At 49.7% G+C, this 19,728-nt stretch overlaps 1 long non-coding RNA gene across 1 annotated transcript in view; it reads right to left on the reverse strand.

The window, feature by feature from the left end:
* Window positions 1–6,198: 6,198 nt before the first annotated feature.
* The window catches only part of LOC135189667 (uncharacterized), a 29,612-nt gene continuing 16,082 nt past the window's right edge, over window positions 6,199–19,728 (reverse strand). The window contains exon 3 of the long non-coding RNA XR_010308211.1: window positions 6,199–6,737. This is a non-coding gene — a long non-coding RNA (uncharacterized LOC135189667). The remainder of the gene's footprint in view (window positions 6,738–19,728) is intronic.

A 19,728-nucleotide genomic window follows, 5' to 3' on the forward strand; every position in this document is an offset into this window, starting at 1 on the left:
AATGGCTCAGAGCAGAGATAAGGCATGAACACAGGCAACAGTGCAGGCAAAGCTCATTTCTGCATGGTCCACTGGTATGGAGAGCAAATGTGGCCAAGAGAAGGACAGAACAGTTTTTGATTGGTTTTTTTTTTCCCTTATCCAGGGAGAGATTTTCAGGCTATTGTTAGGTTTACAGCTACAAGTGGTGCTGGACAGGATCCAAACAGTCAAGCTAGTATTTCAGGATCTGCTGCTCTCAGCCTTCCAATTCATTCTATCTTTGAAGCCTTTATGCGGGCTGCAAAGAAGCAGCGAATATTCTTGCCTCCAGGCACAGAGCCTGTGTCTCAGTCCACTCTGCCTTCTGTATTGCCCCTTTAAACACTGCTCTTCTGGCCCTGCTGTCCTTTCTGCTAACCTGATGTCTAGATGTAGTTAGTGTCCCAAGATCCTTATCACAGCTTGAAAAACGAATGAGCTCTTCCCCTCTGGCTACCAGTCCCAACCCTAAACTGCCACATCGATATCTACTTCCCACCAGACCCTGCTAACCCTAACCTCTGCCTTAGTTGCAGACCACAGAAAGACACGAAATAGCCTTCTCTTATGAAACCAGCTCACAACCTAGGCCAGAGTCATATGCCTTCTCCAGCTAAAAGCCCAGTTGTCTGGCTGGGCTGCCCACCACCTAAAGCAAAGGCCAAGCATTGACTCCAAACTTAACAACTCCCCCACTCCAGCCTTCCTCCAAAAGCAGTTTTTGTCACCCAGTTTGGGCTGATCTGAGCAGTGAACAAAGCCAAAGCACAGGTTTGACTGCACCCCACCTGAATCCTACTCCACAGAGCCTCTGCATTATTGATCTCTTTCAGGCACCACTCCTCAGTTCTAGACATGGGTACCTGCCCATGCCTAGCAATGAAATGACCTTTTCCTGCTCTCAGTTCCAGCCCTGGCACCATACAAAACTGACTGACTGCTAACATCTTCAGAAGGGATTTTAACTTCTGCCTCCTAAAACCATCCCTAGGAGCAGCACTCTAGGGCTTGCAGATCATTACTGTTTGTGTTCATGGGGATTCCAGATTACTTTTACTGTGTAACTGTGGTTGCAGGCAAAACCTTGAAGCCACCAACGGTGGGGGACAGTTCACTTCAGGTCACAGGTAGGTAATGATATACTGCTGATGTCTAGACACTCTGAAACTCCTTTGTATCTTCTGGAGGGAAATAAGCACTTTGAAGGAGCAATTCCTCTGAGCTATATTTAGAAGCCTACTCTCAGATGACTTGAATCTTGTTCTCCACGAACCTTTTTCCTCTTCAACTACATCTCTGTCACTAGGAAAACAGCTGAAGGTGAGAAGCTCAGATGTAGACACCTACATTTAGTCAGATAAACCTTTTAAACCTGCTTACTGGGCTGCAAGATCAGGATCCTGATGAGCCTGCACATTCCCATGGGTGCTGTCCTTATGGCATTATGATTTACAGCTTCAGGCAAAGGACTTGCAAGGGTGGAGTGTAACATGGGGCTTCTCGTATCAGTTCTAAGGGGCTTGAGGCTTTTTGTATTGCCTTCACTTCAGAATTAAATCCACCTAGAGGAAAAGAGAATCCAGTCTGATTACATGCATGCAATAGTTACAACATCTGGCCAGGTGGCACAGGTTGGCCTAGGGAGGCTGAGACTCAGAACAGCGGCGCCGATTTGTAGTGTACAAACATCTGGCCTGGGATCTTCTCTCTCACCTCATGAGAGCCAGAGAAGGGAAACATGAAGGTCACCACTGCCCTGTGCTCACCTTTGAGGAATGTTTCAAAGCAAAACCTACATTCATTTTGCACTCATTTGCTCATCTCCATTCCTTTTACATTTCCATTCCTTTCACATCTCCATTCATTTTACATTTCCATCCTTTCACCATCTCCATTCCTTTCACCATCTCCATTCCTTTCACCATCTCCATTCCTTTCACCATCTCCATTCCTTTCACTATCTCCATTCCTTTCACATCTCCATTCATTTTACATTTCCATCCTTTCACCATCTCCATTCCTTTTACCATCTCAATTCCTTTTACCATCTCCATTCCTTTCACCATCTCCATTCATTTTACCATCTCCATTCATTTTACATTTCCATCCTTTCACGATCTCCATTCCTTTCACCATCTCCATTCCTTTTACCATCTCCATTCCTTTCACCATCTCCATTCCTTTTACCATCTCCATTCCTTTCACCATCTCCATTCCTTTTACCATCTCCATTCCTTTCACCATCTCCATTCCTTTTACCATCTCCATTCCTTTCACCATCTCCATTCCTTTCACCATCTCCATTCCTTTCACCATCTCCATTCATTTTACCATCTCCATTCCTTTTGATCTCCATTCCTTTTACCATCTCCGTTCCTTTTACATCTCCATTCCTTTTACATCTCCATTCCTTTTACATCTCCATTCACTTTACCATTCTGGGAATTGTAAAACTCTTCCCCCACTCATTCCTAGAGTTTACTCAGCTGGCTTCCTTCTCACATATTATACTTCATCACTTAGCTGAGAAGGACCATCTGCAGCCCTACCAGCAGGGCTTCCAAGCTGATACTTAGAAAGCTTTCTCTTGTATTTAATTATTATTTTTAATGCTCCTCCCTTCCCAGCCACAGTTGATGAGATTCAGGATAATGTCTGGAGGGTGCACAGACTGCTCCTGCCTCCACAGTGTCTGACGACAGAGGATATGCAGCTGGAGACTGAATGGTTTCTAAGTATAAACTCTGTGCCTACTCATTTGCCATGAGCCAGTCAGGAGGCAGATTTACAGCAACCAGCATGTGCAGTGCAGTGATATTTCTCTCTCCTGCTACCAGAGGTGTGCAGTGACTCTGTGGCTGACAACCAAGCCAGCCAACTCTGGTTTCATTTAGTCTTTAGTACCCTTACCATGGCTTTTTGCTTACTTTGCTATCAATTAAAGTTCCACACCCCCTCCAGACAGCATATTAATGCCAAACCATAATATCTCTCTGAATATTCAGTGCAGGATGAGTGAGTGCCTATCATTTGAGCCAAGAGTCGCACACCATTTGTTTGCCAGGAAGCACAATTAGCTCTCTATGAATATTCAAAGCTCTGCAATGATGGTGGCTGCAAGAGTGGCAGCTTGAGCAGAGGTGGCTAAGCCAACTGGCTCAGGGGCTACCTGTAAAATCTCTGAGGTAACAGTGAGCAAAACACAGGCTGCAGACCCTCCTTAGACCAGGGGTAAGTGCTCTTCCTTCAGTGCCATGCTTGCCACCATTATACTAGCAGTGGTGCCCCAGCTGGCCAACCTAAAGCTGTATCTAACTCATTTCATAGAATCATAGAACCAACCAGGTTGGAAGAGACCTCCAAGTTAATCCAGTCCAACCTAGCACCCAGCCCTGGCCAATCAACTAGACCATGGCACTAAGTGCCCCAGCCAGGCTTGGCTTCAACACCTCCAGGGATGGCAACTCCACCACCTCCCTGGGCAGCCCATTCCAATGCCAATCACTCTCTCTGCCAACAACTTCCTCCTCACATCCAGCCTAGACCTCCCCTGGCACAGCTTGTGGCTGTGTCCCCTTGTTCTGTTGCTGGTTGCCTGGCAGAAGAGACCAACTCCACCTGGCTACAGCCTCCCTGCAGGGAGCTGCAGACAGCAATGAGCTCTGCCCTGAGCCACCTCTGCTGCAGGCTGCACACCCCCAGCTCCCTCAGCCTCTCCTCACAGGGCTGTGCTCCAGGACCCTCCCCAGCTTCGTCGCCCTTCTCTGGACACCTTCCAGCACCTCAACATCTCTCTTGAATTGAGGAGCCCAGAACTGGACACAGCACTCCAGGTGTGGCCTGAGCAGTGCTGAGCACAGGAGCAGAGCAACCTCCCTTGTCCTGCTGCCCACACTGCTCCTGAGCCAGCCCAGGATGCCATTGGCTCTGCTGCCTTCACATCCTCCCCCACCACACACACATTTTTAATGGATTAAATGAAGAAAAAGCTGAACTAAAGAACAGAGCTGTTAATGTACTTTGAAATCACAACCAGTACTTATTGAGGAACTGCTGTCTCAAAATATATGCCCCCACACTCTTGGCTGGATAACAACCAGACACAGCCACCTCCAGCCTTTCTCTAAGGCATGTTGCAGCAGTCATGCTGTGATATAGCATTGCTGGATAGCTTCCTAACAACTTACTCTGCAATGTCTCTATTGACAGATGTTTGGACAGGCACAACAGTCAATCTCCTCACTTCAGTGGGACCATCTCTGCAGTGCAATGCTCTGCATCCCTTATTTAGTCTTGCTGAACCTCATGAGGTTGGCTTGTGCCCCCCTCTTCAGCCTGTCCAGGTCCCTCTGGATGGCATCCCTGCCCTCCAGCCTGTCTGCTGCATCACACAGCTTGGTGTGGGCAGCAAACTTGCTGAGAGAGCACTCAGTGCCTCTGTTCATGGCACCCACAAAGATGTTGCACAAGACTGGTCCAAGGGCTGATCCTTGAAGGACTCCACTTGTCACTGGCCTCCACTTGGACACGGACCCATAGAATCATGAAATGGTTTAGGTTGGAAGGGATCTCAAAGCTCATCCAGTTCCAACCCCCTGCTGTAGGCAGGGACACCTCCCACTAGAACAGGTCGCTCAAGACCTCACCCACCGTGGCCTTGAACACCTCCAGGGAAGGAGCATCCACAATCTCCCTGGGCATCCTGGAAAGCAGAGATTTGACTGCAGGGGACAGCTTCTCCATGTCTCCTTTTTTAGCAAGTCTTTTAGGTGCTGATGGGGGGTGGGTGGGGAGGGGGAAGCAGAGCTTCAAGGCAAAGTGGCAAAATGCCATTAGAGTTTGGAGCTCAGATTTGCTTTCAAGAGAATATGGAATTGAAACTGTGCAGTTTCAGACTCTACTTCAGAATTCCTTCGAGTTCTGTTGTTATTTAATTCTCTTGAAGCACAAAGCTTGAAACTATTCATATTGGTGGAGCTGCTAAGCATATACATTAGTTTCCTTGCCTTTTCCCCCCCCCCCCCATGTACAACCACATTGGCATTTAAATAGGAGCTTTCAACAAAATGCATTGGAAGCAAAACACAGCTGAGCACTCATCCTTGGAAATGGAAGAGAACTGCTTATAGATGACTTAAAAGTGCATGCATATTGTCTTTGGCTTCCTCAGGAGTCATCAGAGAGGTGTCAGCTAGTTTGTATCAACTATTTCCAAGTCACTGAATGCAAAATGCCTTCTAAACATAAGACACAGTGTGTAGGGAAACTGACATCTCTGTAGTCAGTTACTATCTAAAGAGGGAGGAGAGAAAAGTTATGACAAGTGCTTGTCAAGACACTTGTTCCACTGACATCTGCCAATGAGGAGAACAAAAAAGGAGCAGCATCACTGCTATGTTCTTCAGACATAGTTTGGAACATGGAAAGTGATGCTAAGTGCTGGAAGCAATTTGCTGCCATTAATATCACTAATAACTTTTAAAAGGCTTGTGGTATATTGACTTTTAATTTTAGCTTAAGCAGATTGCCTTGGAAGAAAAACCTTCTGCAGCCATGGGAGGGCATAGAGTGAGGCACAGAGAGCAGCACTTCTCTGAACAGAGAACAATAGGAAACCGTTTCTGTGCTCAGTTGGTGACTTACTTGTTACTAAGTGGGGAATAAGGGCAGGAGAGACATAACAAGAGGTTTTCAGCCATGGAGACTGCACACTAAGCCACCCTTCCAGCTAACTGCAACTCAGAGCATGCTCTCACTGGCTGCCTGCGATAGGACAAGCAGCAATGGATGGAAGCTGCAGCACAGGAGGTTCCAGCTCAACACAAAGGGGAACTTCTTGACTGGAAGGGTCCCAGAGCACTGGCACAGGCTGCACAGAGAGGTTGTGGAGTCTCCTTCTCTGGAGCCTTTCAAGGCCTGTCTGGATGTGCTCCTGTGTGCCCTGAGCTAGATTGTGTGGTCCTGCTGTGGCAGGGGAGTTGGATTCAGTGCTCTCTTTGGCTCCCTTCCAAACCCCTAACATCCTGTGAGCTGTGATCCCTCAGCCAGCATTTGCTGTTACCTCAAAGAGATTGCTTGACAGGAGTTTCCCAGCATGGAGCAAGGAAAACCAGAAGTGTTTCTTGTTCTTCCTCATCTGAGCACATAGAAGGGCAACTCACCACAGGTTTGCAAGAGGAAAACCAAAAGTCATTTCAAACTTCCTTCTCATTCAGCTTCACATCTTGTGCACTTCTCCAGAAGCTACTTAGCACCTGAATTTGTGTGCTCTAAGCTGTCAGCTTCAGCAGGCAGGCAAAGAGAGGCACTGAGCATGCTCAGGCTCAGTCTGTGAGAACTGATGGACGATTAAATTGAAGATACTCAAATTTCAGTGCCAGAGAGAGGCTGGGCTGTACCTGCCAAGGAGAATGCCATGGCATTCATGGGCAAATTATCTCCTTAGCAGCCTGCTGTACAATGCCTGCTGCCGTGAGGCCAGTCCCAGCAAGTCATAACCAGAGGTCACACAGCCTGGAGGCACTCGTGCCCAAAGTTTGTTTCCCATCAGGTCTAATCTCCAGTGAGAACCAAAGGCAAAACACATTCGTTGTTTTTGCAGTTTTCATTATGTCTGAAGAGCAGGAGAACACTGATATAGGAGCAGCAAAACAGCCAAAGCTGGGGGCAAAGCTGGCATCTCTGCCTGGTCTTTCACCACGTTCATCCAGGTGCATCTGGGAAAACAGAAAGCTCTGACTTCCACAGTGTCCTGTGTCAGATGTCCCTCACTTTGTTTGCAGGTTTCCTAAAAATGCTGTGCTTGGTTTGTTTGCAAAGTGCTGCATGCAGCTTTGTGTGGGGCCTTACCTGCTGGGCTGCAAGATGCAACAAACACTTCTGCCTCTGCCTTCCTGCTCACACGAGATACCTGCCAGAGCCTCCCACAGGCACCCAGCTTCCAGGCCAAGGCCATGGCTATTTAGGCATTCCTCTTTAGCATTCAGCAGTCTGCTCCCCTTTCTCTGCCTTGCCCAGTTTGCAGGGTCACAGGAAGTCAGGAGTTGGAAGGGACCCAAAGAGATCATCCAGTCCAACCCTCCTGCCACAGCAGGACCATATAATCTAGCTCAGGGCACACAGGAACACATCCAGACAGGCCTGGAAAGGCTCCAGAGAAGGAGACTCCACAACCTCTCTGGGCAGCCTGTGCCAGTGCTCTGGGACCCTTCCAGTCAAGAACTTCCCCCTTGTGTTGCACTGGAACCTCCTGTGCTGCAGCTTCCATCCATTGCTCCTCAGGGAGCAGTGAGCAGAGCCTGTCCCCCCCTCCTGACCCCCATCCCTCAAATGTTTATAAACATTTATCAAATCCCCTCTCAGTCTTCTCTTCTCCAGACTAAGCAGCCCCAGGGCCCTCAGCCTCTCCTCTTCAGGCAGTGCTCCAGTCCCCTCATCAGCCTTGTAGCCCTCTGCTGGACCCTCTCCAGCAGATCCCTGTCCCTCTTCAACTGGGGAGCCCAAAACTGAAGGCAGCACTCAAGATGAGGTCTCAGCAGGGCAGAGGAGAGGGGAAGGAGAACCTCCCTTGATCTGCTGGACACACTCTGCTCAATGCACCCCAGGACCCCATTGGCCTTCTTGGCCACAGGGCACATTGCTGTGCCATGGATGTTCTCCCCCAGCACTCCCAGGTCTCTCTCCCCAGGGCTGCTCTCCAGCAGTCACCTCCCAGCCTGTGCTGCTGCAGTTCATTATTCCTCCCCAGATTCAGGGCTCTGCCCTTGTCCTTGTTGAACTTCATTTGGTTCCTGTGTGCCCAGCTCTGTCTGTCCCAGTCCCTCTGGATGGCCACACAGCCTTTGGCTATATCAGCTAAGCCTCCTAGTTTGGTGGCCTCAGCAAACTATCATGTATGTTCCAGGAGCTGGAACAAGGTTGCTGGAGCACAACAGGACAATGCAACAACAAAATGGCCACAGAAAACATCTGTTTAGTTCCTTCCAGCTTCCCACTACTGCCTGCAGTGACCCCAGTGTCTCATTCCTGCATGACAGAGGGCAGCTCAGTTCCCAGCACTGTTAGATCAGAAGTGGTTTTTGCCCTCCCCTTACGTCTACCCCTGCTGCTTTCTTACACTGTTTTAAGAGATGCCTCACATTTAGCCCTTACCTTGACTATCCTGAACACCTCACTGCTAGTCTGGCCATGTGTTTAGACACTTCTCCAAACCTGAAGCCCACTCTGCTCCAGCATAAAGCTATGGAAGACTCTGACTGTTGGCGTTCAGACTGAAAGCCCTCCAAGGCTCCTCGCCTACCTTCTTTTAGCTACTTAGATACATCTGCAAGGACAAAAGTCCACAGCAGCCTGGTTCAAAGCCTTGGTGGATGCCTTTCAGCAGCCTAAGAAGCTGGACCTCCTGTACCCATGTCCTTCCTGACCTCTTCAGGAAAAGAAGCTGTGATGCTTTTCTGAGGAATAAGCTTTGCAGTGGTTACTCTTCCCCTGTACATCACATTTCCCCATGTGCACACTGCTTGCTTCAGTGCACTCCCTCGTGACTTGCCTGCTCCAGACACCACATGGGTTTTATCTGTGGTGTCCCAGATCTCCTCTGAGTCACCTTCAGCAATGGTCTAAACCTTCAGCTCTTCAAAAGCCTAAACAAGAGGCCGTGCAGCACAGTTTGTCTCTGACCTCCTTTAGAGATCCTGGTGTCTTGTAAGCTCCCAGCCTCCTGACATTGGACACTTCAGAGGAATCTGAATTCCTGCTTTGTGCATTCCCAGATTTCATTTCTGCCACTGTAAACACCTTTCATTAGGAGTTCTTCACCTTCTGCCATTTCCACATTGGACTATTTCAAGCTCCTAACTGACCAGAGCACTTTTTTTTCCTAAGAAATTAATCTGCATGAAGGGAGCTGGGGGTGTGCAGCCTGCAGAAGAGGAGGCTCAGGGCAGAGCTCATTTCTGTCTGCAGCTGCCTGCAGGGAGGCTGTAGCCAGGTGGGGTTGGGCTCTTCTCCCAGGCAAGCAGCAACAGAACAAGGGGACACAGTCTCAAGTTGTGCCAGGGCAGGTCTAGGCTGGATGTTAGGAGGAAGTTGTTGGCAGAGAGAGTGATTGGCATTGGAATGGGCTGCCCAGGGAGGTGGTGGAGTTGCCATCCCTGGAGGTGTTGAAGCCAAGCCTGGCTGGGGCACTTAGTGCCATGGTCTGGTTGATTGTCTAGGGCTGGGTGCTAGGTTGGACTGGGTGAGCTTGGAGGTCTCTTCCAACCTGGTTGATTCTAACTCCATTGATGGAGCACTGGAACAGGTTGCCCAGAGAGGTTGTGGAGTCTCCTTCTCTGGAGACTTTCAAACCCTGCCTAGATGCTTTCCTGTGTGAACTACCCTGGGTAACACTGCCTTGGCAGGGGAGTTGGACTGGATGGTCTCTGGAGGTCCCTTCCATCCTCTAAGGTTCTGTGATTCTCTTTACAAGCTTTCTCTGTTCTGGCTGCTGCAGCTCTCTTTTCTGTGAATCTGAATACTGATATTCTGCCTTGTGCTGTCTCATGTACCCAGTTCCTATTCCACTTTCCACATTTGTTGGCCAAAAATAAATGAAATCATTCAGAATGACTTAGTGCTTGTGAAAACTGCCAGGCTAAGAACACTCATAATATTTATCCCCAAACACAGACTGCATGGGCAGCACCAGTAAAACACAGCTTAGCCTTGACCTGGATGAACCTGGAATGGAAAGGGAAACTGTGAAGAGATTTCTCAAGCCTGCCTTAGAAGGATCAAGGCAACCTCCTGGCAGAACTCAGGGCAGCTGAGATCTACTGCAATCTTTTCATCTTCATTGCTGTGTTTGAATGGCACTTTGCAGTGCCAGGATGATGCCAAGCAATGTGCCCCTCCTGTTCTGAGTAGCACTTGCAACAGAACAAGGGGACACAGTCTCAAGCTGTGCCAGGGGGAGGTCTAGGCTGGATGTGAGGAGGAAGTTGTTGGCAGAGAGAGTGATTGGCATTGGAATGGGCTGCCCAGGGAGGTGGTGGAGTTGCTGTCCCTGGAGGTGTTGAAGCCAAGCCTGGCTGGGGCACTTAGTGCCATGGTCTGGTTGCTTGGCCAGGGCTGGTGCTAAGTTGGGCTGGATGATCTTGGAGGTCTCTTCCAGCCTGGCTGATTCTATGATTCAGCAGCCCCACTTACCAGCAGGGCTGTGTATTTCCCCATGTAAAGAAGAGATGTTGCACCACATTCTTCTGCAGAACTCTTTCTCAGCCCTATTTCTCCTTCCCTAACCCCCAGGGAACATCTGGTATTCAAAGGGTTCAGCTGGGTTCTTGCAACCTTACAACCAAGTGCAAGATGCAGCTGTAGTAAGAGCAGTGGAGTCGACAGCCCAGCAGAGAAGCAGCAAGAGTGCACAACTCACTTTGCCCAGTCTAGAGCCAGAGCCCTTACCCCTTATAATCTGTGATCTCCCTCTTGTACAGCTCGAACTGGCTGGCTACCTTTATAAGCTCTGTACACCACAGCAGATCAATGGGACTGAAAATCCCATTAGAGAAAGACAAATGGCAGCAGCAGGATTAGAGCCTTTTCATTCCTCCCCAGAAAACAGAAAACAAACACTGCAAATTGCCCATCAATTACTCAAATGCAGAGGCTTGAAATTCTTTTCCCCTCTGCAATTACAGAAGTTGTTCCATGCAATAAAAGGTTATTAAGGCAATACTTAATGGCCTTATTCATAATTCTCAGCCAGCTTCATTGAAGATTTAAACCTACCAGGCTGTTTGAATGTAAATTGTGATGCTCTGGAGGATTAAAAATAAACCCAACCTGTGAAAGCACCATAAATTCCAAGGGGGTTCAGACAGGTCTATTCCCATCATTTCTGTGGCATCAGCTTTACTGCTCCCTCCCTGTCTCTCCATTAGATCATTCAATATTCTTCTAGCAATGCCAGGATGTTTTTCCCATTCTTGGTTGAATAACTCCTCAAACCCTGCCACGGGAGGGGAGGAGGGGTTGCCTTTCCTGGAATCTGCTTACTTATCACTATGGGCATCTAAATGGTCTTGGAGCAAAAAAAACAATGACGTTATCAGGCCATTGCAAGAGAGCCTCCTGGGAGCAGCAGGCAAAATCCATGTCCAGACAGCATGGCTTTAGGAAGGGCAGGTCATAGAATCATACAATCATAGAATCAGTCAGGGTTGGAGCAGCCAGTTCCAAGCCCCCTGCCATGGGCAGGGACACCCTACCCTAGGGCAGGCTGCCCACAGCCTCATCCAGCCTGGCCTGAAACACCTCCAGCCATGGGGCCTCAACCACCTCCCTGAGCAACCCATTCCAGCCTCTCACCACTCTCATGCTCAACAACTTCCTCCTCACATCCAGGCTGAACCTGCCCATCTCCAGCTTTGCTTTGATCCTGCCTGGCCAGCCTGATCCTTTTAGGATCCATCCTAGGGTGCTGAGAGAGCTGGCAGCTGAGCTGGCCAAGCCACTCTCCATCATTTATCAACAGTCCTGGCTCACTGGAGAGGTCCCCAAAGACTGGAAGCTGCCAGTGTGATGTCCATCCACAAGAAGGGTAGGAAGGAGGAAGAGGAAAATTCCAGACCTGTCAGCCTGACCTCAATGCCAGGCAAGGTGATGGAACAGGTCACCTTGAGTGCCATCACAAAGCACCTACAGGATGGGCAAGGGATCAGGCCCAGCCAGCATGGGTTTAGGAAGGGCAGGCCCTGCTTGACCAACCTGAGCTCCTTTTATGATCAGGTTGTTTGCCTGGTGAGTGTGGGGCAGGGTCTGGATGGAGTCTACCTGGACTTCAGCAAAGCCTCTGACACCATCTGCCACAACAAGCTCCTGGCACAGCTGGCAGCTCGTGGCTTGGGCAGATTCACTCTGATATAGGTGAAGAACTGGCTGGAGGGCTGGGCCCAAAGAGTGGTGGTGAATGGTGCCACATCCAGCTGGCAGCTGGCACTGGTGATGTGCCCCAGGGATCTGTGCTGGGCACAGTTCTGTTCAATATCTTTATTGATGATCTGGACCAGGGGATTGAGTCCAGCATCAGTAAGTTTGCAGATGACACCAAGCTAGGAGCAGCTGTGGAGCTGTTGGAGGGTAGAAGAGCTCTGAAGAGGGACCTGGCCAGGCTGGATGGGTGGACAGAGGCCAATGGGATGAAATTGAACAAGGCCAAGTTCAGGGTTCTGCACTTTGGCCACAACAACCCCAAGCAGCACTACAGGCTCTCTACAACTACCTGAAGGGAGGCTGTAGCCAGGTGGGGTTGGGCTCTGCTGCCAGGCAAGCAGCAACAGAACAAGGGGACACAGTCTCAAGCTGTGCCAGGGGAGGTCTAGGCTGGATGTTAGGAGGAAGTTGTTGGCAGAGAGAGTGATTGGCATTGGAATGGGCTGCCCAGGGAGGTGGTGGAGTCGCTGTCCCTGGAGATGTTGAAGCCAAGCCTGGCTGGGGCACTTAGTGCCATGGTCTGGTTGATTGTGTAGGGCTGGGTGCTAGGTTGGACTGGCTGAGCTTGGAGGTCTCTTCCTACCTGCTTGATTCTATGATTCTATGAATCTGGCCACAGAAGGCATCAGTAGTAGAGCTGTTCTCAGTAGAGGACCTTTAAGTCCTTTTCTGTTGATACTTTGGTCTGAATTACAGATTTGCTTTTGGTTTTTCTTGGGGTTTTGGTTGGTTTCAGATTTGCTGCTCAGGTTTTTTTCTTGATTGTGTTGTGAAAAGGTAGAAATCAGCCCAGCAGCAGCCAAGTTTATGATCAACTACACAGACCTTATCTCAGCCCATAAGGAGCGTGGTTAGGTTTTTTTGGGTGACTGCCTGCTAGCAAATCTGCACACACAAGTAAATAATTTCTCCCAGTCTGAAGCAATACTCTCCCTGTCTGAAGCTTTCACCAGCTTCACTCAAGAAGCAGCTGAATTACTTGAGCCAAGAGACACCAGAGTATGAAAAGGAGAGGACAATAACCAAACACTCTCAATTTGTTCCTTTTGACCTCAGGAGCAGAAAGGTCTGCAGGAAGAGAGCAGGCTGCAGTTGACCACTTCCCATCTCACCAACAGCACATCTACAGCTGGAGGTCTTTGTGTAGGTCCCATTACAGATCAATAAGAACTGCTCCACAGGGGATTCAGCAAGGACTGGAATAAATCCAGTTAGTTGCTAGGTAAATGCATTTATTTTTGCCCTCTACATCATTTCCCCCCCCCCCTCCTTCCTGGATAATTTTCCTGTACCAGGAACAACTTGAATGAACAAGTGAATGCTATCACAGCCAGGCCAATCTTTTTGTTCAGGTGAGTGTGGGCTGCTTATCTCTGCTGCTACAGGTGCAGTGAACCCTGCTTTGGATTTCAGTGCACAATTACTTCACCCCTTCCATCCACCCCCTGCAAAATACACAAGCTGAAGAGTGACTGTGGAGTGTTTCTAGGTCACATGTGAAGGGAAGGACAATTAAGCTCCTTTCCTGAGGGATAGTGGGATGCAATTTTCAGAGCAGAGCCTCTAAGAGAAAGGTCTCCAAGACCAGAGGTGTGCTTTTTCCTTCCTCACTTTTCAGCCAGCAGAATCAGACAGACAGAGGGCAAAGCCACAACCCATGCACAGAAAGCAGAAGTGGGAAGAAGAGGGGCAGCATTATTTTTGCTACTTAGAACAGTGGATGTGGTGTAACACAGACAATTACTGCTTTTGGAAGACACGAGAGAAGTACCTGTAGGTATTTAAATTCACTTAATTCATCTCTGGACCAAGAACAATACCTTAAAGAATACTCCAAGAAAATGTTTCTAAGTCCCAAAGCAAGCACCAAAGGGTCAGAGGTTTGGGTTGCAGGGGTAAATATTTCCTTCCTGGCTCCTGATCGTTCTACAAGGAATGACAAAGGGGATGTGGATTGCAGGTTTCCTTTGTCCTGCTGCAATCACACGATGCCTTTTCCAAGCCCAGGAACTACATTCGGTCTCCAGGAGGGAGGAACAACTGGAAGCAAGGGCTCTATGAACCGAGCACACTTAGCTCAGGAGTTTGGGGTTTTGTTCCTTAGTGACTCTTGAGATCCACACCAACGTCCCAAACGTATTGAAAACTACACTAAAAAAGAGATGAGCAGCTTCAAGAAGTGTCCTATGGGGGAGGGACAGAAGCCTCAGGGTGCCACAGCTGCTGTGCTACGAAGTTCATGCCTGTCTCACCTTTGATGAGCTCTTCAGAAGTAGAATGAATGCATACTGAATTCTGCAGGGGGGTAGGAACATTACAGAAGGAGCTCTGCTACTAACTAATATGATTAGGTCTGGCAAAGGAAGAGCTCCAAGCACTGGGTGGAAATGCAGCCCCAGAGAGGTGCGAGGCTTGGCTCAGCACATCACCAGCGCAACCTCCCGGTTCTTTGAAGGGCTTTGCCACACTTTCCTTTTTCAAGCACCTCCACACCCATTGGATGACAGCACGAAGAGCAGAGCCGGCCGAGAGACAATGATGTGAGTCTCTTCCTTCCCAAGACAACCTCTTTCCTAACCACTCTGCGCTGTAAGCAGACCAGAGAGCTGCGTGGTGCCAGTGCATGGATGCCAGCCTTTTTCCCAGGCAGGCAGCTTCTTGGAAGCTCCCAGGACTGGTTTTTACTTTATAGTGTACAGCTGGAAGATGTTACAAGTGAGACACCCCAGGCACGAGTTTTACAGCATGCTCTGTAACAGACACCACAGCAAAGCTGAAGGTTAAGGCATTTTTCACACCTCACATATTAAGTGACAGCGAGGAGAAAGAAAGTGCCAGGACACAACAGGAAACCTACCTCACACCAGCCTGGTTTGCTATGAAGTTTCTTCCTTGGTTGTGATCAAAGTCCTCCCATTAACCTGTCAGAGGCACATGACAGCTGTGTGGGGTGGTCAGGGCAGCCTTTTCCTCCTTTGCTTACTCCAGAGGTAGTGTTGATGTTCAGCACTAATGGTATTTTTACTGCTGTTTATTCTAATTACAGCACAAGCAGGCAGCAGGTCTGGCAAGCCGAGCAGGGGTCTCGCTGCCACCGCCGTGGGCTGCACCTCAGAACCAGGACTGCACTGCATTAGGCATGGCTGGTTGGAGGTCTGCTTACTGCTGGCCTCACTGCGTGGCCTCAGACACAGGGCAGCAGTACAGCTGGCTTCTCCTCCTCTGTGTCCCTGCTGGCATCACTGCATGGCCTCAGACACAGGGCAGCAGCACAGCTGGCTTCTCCTCCTCTGTGTCCCTGCTGGCATCACTGCATGGCCTCAGACACAGGGCAGCAGTACAGCTGGCTTCTCCTCCTCTGTGTCCCTGCTGGCATCACTGCATGGCCTCAGACACAGGGCAGCAGTACAGCTGGCTTCTCCTCCTCTGTGTCCCTGCTGGCCTCACTGCATGGCCTCAGACACAGGGCAGCAGTACAGCTGGCTTCTCCTCCTCTGTGTCCCTGCTGGCATCACTGCATGGCCTCAGACACAGGGCAGCAGTACAGCTGGCTTCTCCTCCTCTGTGTCCCTGCTGGCATCACTGCATGGCCTCAGACACAGGGCAGCAGCACAGCTGGCTTCTCCTCCTCTGTGTCCCTGCTGGCATCACTGCATGGCCTCAGACACAGGGCAGCAGCACAGCTGGCTTCTCCTCCTCTATGTCCCTGCTGGCATCACTGCATGGCCTGAGACACAGGGCAGCAGTACAGCTGGCTTCTCCTCCTCTGTGTCCCTGATGGCCTCACTGCATGGCCTGAGACACAGGGCAGCAGTACAGCTGGCTTCTCCTCCTCTGTGTCCCTGCTGGCATCACTGCATGGCCTGAGACACAGGGCAGCAGTACAGCTGGCTTCTCCTCCTCTGTGTCCCTGCTGGCATCACTGCATGGCCTGAGACACAGGGCAGCAGTACAGCTGGCTTCTCCTCCTCTGTGTCCCTGCTGGCATCACTGCATGGCCTCAGACACAGGGCAGCAGTACAGCTGGCTTCTCCTCCTCTGTGTCCCTGCTGGCCTCACTGCATGGCCTCAGACACAGGGCAGCAGTACAGCTGGCTTCTCCTCCTCTGTGTCCCTGGACAGGGCTGGGTGAGTCCCTGGAAGTTCCCTTCTTTGCAGAAGAGATCTTACCAGAACTTGCATCCAGCTCTGACTTGCACCACAGATTTCATTACTCAGTTTTGCCATTAAGCCATGGGCCATCGAGCTTTAACACAATCTTTCACTGTTGACCAAGACACTGTGTCATTTCCTGAATGCCAAACAACATAGGACAATGAAGTGGGCATAAAAGACCAGGAAAACAAGGGTTCAGCTACTTCTGCACTGAACTGAGAGCATAGATGGCTGCTCCCTGAATGCTTCTGCATTTGCTTGAAGCTTTGCAGTGTTAAAATGGACAATGAGGATGAGTTTGCCTTCCAGAAGAATGAAATCTGAATATTCCTGAATCCTCCTGGGCTCAACAGCCTCCAGCTAAAGTACATTAACTTGCCTTCTAGAGTTGTTCTTAGTGCTGCTACTGTGGTTTTTTTTTTTTTCAAATCAAAGAATGAAATAACCCAAAACCTCTTTGTGGTCCTTAAAGGAAGTTCCAGCCTGCTTGACAAGCAGCTCCCTAACTTAATATGGACATCCTGCAGTCACCCATGACATCCACTTGTGCTCAAGAGAGAGAGCTGCAGTACCTCGAGAGAACATTTACATCTCTTGATGAATCCAAGTGAGTCTGATGAATTACCTTCTGGAAGGGACTATTTTTCTCCACTGATGTAAATGAAGTGTGAGTAGCTGAGATGCAGCAAGGTTCACTTCCACACATTAGATGACATTTGGTTTCTGTTTTTAGGAAGAGATGTAGGATGCAGGGTTCTACACTTTGGCCACAACCACCCCAAGCAGCACTACAGGCTGGGGACAGACAGAGTGGCTGAGAGCAGCCAGGCAGAGAGGGAGCTGGGGGTGCTGGCAGAGAGGAGCTGAACATGAGCCAGCAGTGTGCCCAGGTGGGCAAGAGAGCCAATGGCATCCTGGGCTGGCTCAGGAGCAGTGTGGGCAGCAGGACAAGGGAGATTCTTCTGCCCTTGTGCTCAGCACTGTTCAGGTCACAGCTTGAGTGCTGTGTCCAGTTCTGGGCTCCTCACTTCAAGAGAGATGTTGAGGTGCTGAACGTGTCAAGAGGAGGGTGTTCAGGCAAAGCCTGGCTGAGGCACTTAGTGCCATGGTCTGGTTGACTGGACAGGGCTGGGTGCTAGGTTGGACTGGATGAACTTGGAGGTCTCTTCCAACCTGGCTGATTTCTATGACTCTATAATATGTTTGATCACTTCAGAGCAAGAAAAGGTGTTCAGAAGCACATCAGAGCTAATTCACTTCCATTTTCCCTATTATGACATTGTCCTCAAAGACTTTATTATTATCTTCCCTCCTGATGCTCTTGCAGTGATGTCTGCCCCCAGCTGAATCCCTAGGTCTAGGAGGAATCAAAGCTCCAGAGGAAACACAAATGCCATCAGTACCCCCAGCTTTGAAGAACTTAGGGCATCACCTTATCCAGGACTGAGACAACAGCATCCTGAAGGACAGAGAGATTCAGGACTCTCCAAAGGAAAGAAAAAACATCTCTGGGAAAAGAAAATTTAACTCAAGCTTCTTATTTTGTGCCTGCAAACAGCAGGTAGCAAACAGGAAGACAACCAGACTGACATTCTCACAACAGCAGGCTTTCAAACCACTCTTCCTATCTGCTATCAGCCTGCCAAAAACACTGCTGTCATCAAAGGGTCTAATTCTTGCCTCCCCATCCCTCACATCCCCCTCATCCCCCTCTCTGAGGTTACTGCTGCTCTACAGCTGGATTATTTGTTCTGAGCAATCAGTGACCTTCTCAGATCTGGAGGAGATCTGGCAGTTGTCAGAACTCTCACAAGACCCTGGCTGAGACATCACCCAGCCCTTCCCTAGGTGAGTGGCTCTGCATGGGGCTGGGTTGTTACCATACAGCAGACCAACAAAACCTTCAGACCACTGCTGAGCATCTTTAACACTGTGTGGAAGAGGAGGGAGGTCTGCAAAAGGCACATTTGTAATGAAGGAAGAGCTGGGAATTACAGACCAGACTGGAACTGGTGTCCCAGGAAAACAAGGGAACAATCACAAGATCACAGAATTAGTTTGGTTGTAAAAGACTTCTAAGATCATAGAACGGTCTGGATTGGAAGGGACCTCCAAAGGTCATCCAGTCCAACCCCCCCTGCACTCAGCAGGGACATCCTCAACCAGGTCAGGTCGCCCAGGGTCCTGTTGAACCTCACCTTGGACATCTCCAGGGATGGGGCCTCAACCAGCTCCCTGAGCAACCTGTTGCAGTGTTCCATCACCCCAATAAAGAATCAGAGTCCAACCATCAGTTGGCCCACGTGTATCCAGAAGATGAACAAGAGGTTAAACAAACAGCCCAAATAGTTTGGTGTTGTCCAAAACTCCTACCAGACAGACCTGGTGTCCTTTCCTGACGAGGCAAGCAGCCCTGGGGACTAAGAGGGGAGCTGCATACGTGACTGACAACCACCTCACATGACAGCCTCATAAACGAGTTTGAGAAACACAGTCTAGCTCTAGCCAGCCTTAGGTATGGGCAGAAGGAGCTGAAAAGCTGCTTTGGGAAGGGGGGGTCATTGATCAACCACTGTCAGATGGGAAGGCAGATTGTCAGGTGCAGGTCCTGTGATATCTGCTCAGTATTTTCATTAACAACTGAAGGGTGGTGCACAGAGGGGATGGCACCAACCTGGGAGTTGAATCTGCTTTAGGGGGCAGGGTCAGAGCTGAAAGTGATCTACAATAGCTTGAAGGGATGAGAGGATTGAGTCCATCATCAGTAAGTCTGCAGGTGACACCAAGCTAGGAGCAGGTGTGGAGCTGTTGGAGGCTAAGGAGAGCCCTGCAGAGGGACCTGGACAGGCTGGATGGGTGGGCAGAGGCCAATGGGATGAGCTTGAGGTGTAGGGTTCTACAATTTGGCATTTCCTCACTTTCCTCATCCTTTCCTGGAGCTCCCACTGCTCAGAGTGAGCTCAGGGCTCCCTTCACCACACTCTCGCACCTCTACTGGGTCAGCCATCACTTCTTCTGTTTCAGTGCCCCCCTTCTGCTGTCCTAGGCATCAGGATAGATCTGCTCTATGAAAAAAGAAAAGGGTCAGCAAGGCTGTGGCAAGAGCCAGGTGAGGAAAAGCCTCAGCCTCAGACCGATGGCTTAAACTCAATGTTAAAGGTTCAGTGTTTATGTGGGCACAGCTTCCACAGCAGCTGTGAGCTGTTAAGAGATTTATTTCCCTCTCCAGAGGCTGGGCAAGGGGCTATTGCCTCTCAAGAGACCTCTGTCTTTTGGGATATTAAATCTTGCTGGCCAGCTTCATCACTATTTGCATGTTTTCCTGTTGTGCTCATATATGGTGCTGTGGATCCATAGCACTCTGCTTCCTCTACTACATCCTCCCACACCTCAGAGGCTGGCTCACAGCCCTGGTCCTCCTTCAGCTGGTTCCAAAGCACACCCCAGCAAACACCACACATTCAGCACTGGCAAGTACCATGGCATGGGCACAGTGTGAGGATGGCAACTCAGTGTGCTTGTGCAGGACACCGCCTAAGGACTGCCACTTGCTGCTGTGCCCCTGCTGGTCTGGTGTTC

The sequence above is a fragment of the Pogoniulus pusillus genome, chromosome 33, assembly GCF_015220805.1.
Source record: "Pogoniulus pusillus isolate bPogPus1 chromosome 33, bPogPus1.pri, whole genome shotgun sequence".
Classification (NCBI taxonomy): Eukaryota; Metazoa; Chordata; class Aves; order Piciformes; family Lybiidae; genus Pogoniulus; species Pogoniulus pusillus.